This window comes from Fragaria vesca, linkage group LG7 (genome assembly GCF_000184155.1).
Source record: "Fragaria vesca subsp. vesca linkage group LG7, FraVesHawaii_1.0, whole genome shotgun sequence".
Classification (NCBI taxonomy): domain Eukaryota; kingdom Viridiplantae; phylum Streptophyta; class Magnoliopsida; order Rosales; family Rosaceae; genus Fragaria; species Fragaria vesca.
The window spans coordinates 13,167,724-13,168,898 of record NC_020497.1 but is presented as its reverse complement, the minus strand read 5'-3'; the positions used below and the strand labels follow the sequence as shown (position 1 = coordinate 13,168,898).

Sequence of the window (1,175 nt, the reverse complement as noted above, 5' to 3'; positions counted from 1 at the left end):
TTAATTTTCATATTTTCTGATACATTGTTCATATCCAGAGTGACATTATTACTTCAAGCTCTAATTTGATTTATTACAATTATGATATAAATCCCAACCCTTGATATTAAGTCCTAGCTAGCTAGGTTTGGTTTGGTTCATGGAAAAAAAGTAGTTCCTTCCTTTTTTCCATGGGAAGGGAAAGAGAACACGGGAATGAAGTTTTCGAATAACTTTTTATTTCGATGTTTGATAACACAAGGAAAGACATTGAGAAAGTTGTTAATTAATATAATAAAATATTCTGTTGTGAGTAATAAATACTGGGAAAGAATGAATGAAAGTGATCCCATAATTTCCATTCAGTTAGGAAAGTGGTTCCTTTCCTGTTGCTTTCTCAAACAGAAGAAATGAACGTTCATTTCCTGATGTTTACTATCCGCGAAATAAACAAAGCCTAGGGTGGGTTACAATAGCTTCTTGGTCAGAACAATTTTTATTCAAAAAGTGTCACTACTGAAAAGGGGAATCATATAAGAGGACCTCTTTTCCACACACTGTCTAACGATGGTGAATTTTTATGCAGGACATGCTCGCTGCCTCAATGGACAAATCGGCAACAACAATTGAGTGGGCATTCTCTGAACTCATCAGGCATCCAGAGCTGATGAAGAACGTGCAAATAAAGTTAGTAACTGTTGTCGGAATGGAGAGGATGGTGGAGGAGTCAGACTTGGAGAAGTTGGAGTACTTGGACATGCATGGTAGTAAAGGAAACCTTAAGGCTACATCCAGTAGCACCAATGTTGCTTCCCATCAATCAACTGAAGATTGCACTGTTAATAGCTTCCACGTACCCAAAAAATCACGCATTTTCATAAATGTATGGTCAATTGGGAGAGACGCGAATGCTTGGACTGACGTAGAGAAGTTCATACCTGAGAGGTTTGTGGGTAGTAGTATAGATCTTCGAGGAAACCACTTTGAGCTTCTTCCATTTGGCTCTGGACGAAGGTGCCCTGGTATTCAACTAGGCCTAACGGTTGTCAAGTCAGTGCTGGCACAACTTGTGCATTGTTTTGATTGGGAACTTCCGGATAACATGTCACCATATGATTTGGATATGACAGAGGAGTATGGAATTACGGTTCCAAAGGCATCTATTGGCTATTCCATTATATCGCCTTTGTAAGTGA

The 1,175-nt window shown here is 38.8% G+C and overlaps 1 pseudogene; it reads left to right on the top strand.

Moving 5' to 3' along the window:
• Window positions 1-1,175, top strand: part of LOC101314612 — a 3,332-nt pseudogene extending 2,157 nt beyond the window's left edge.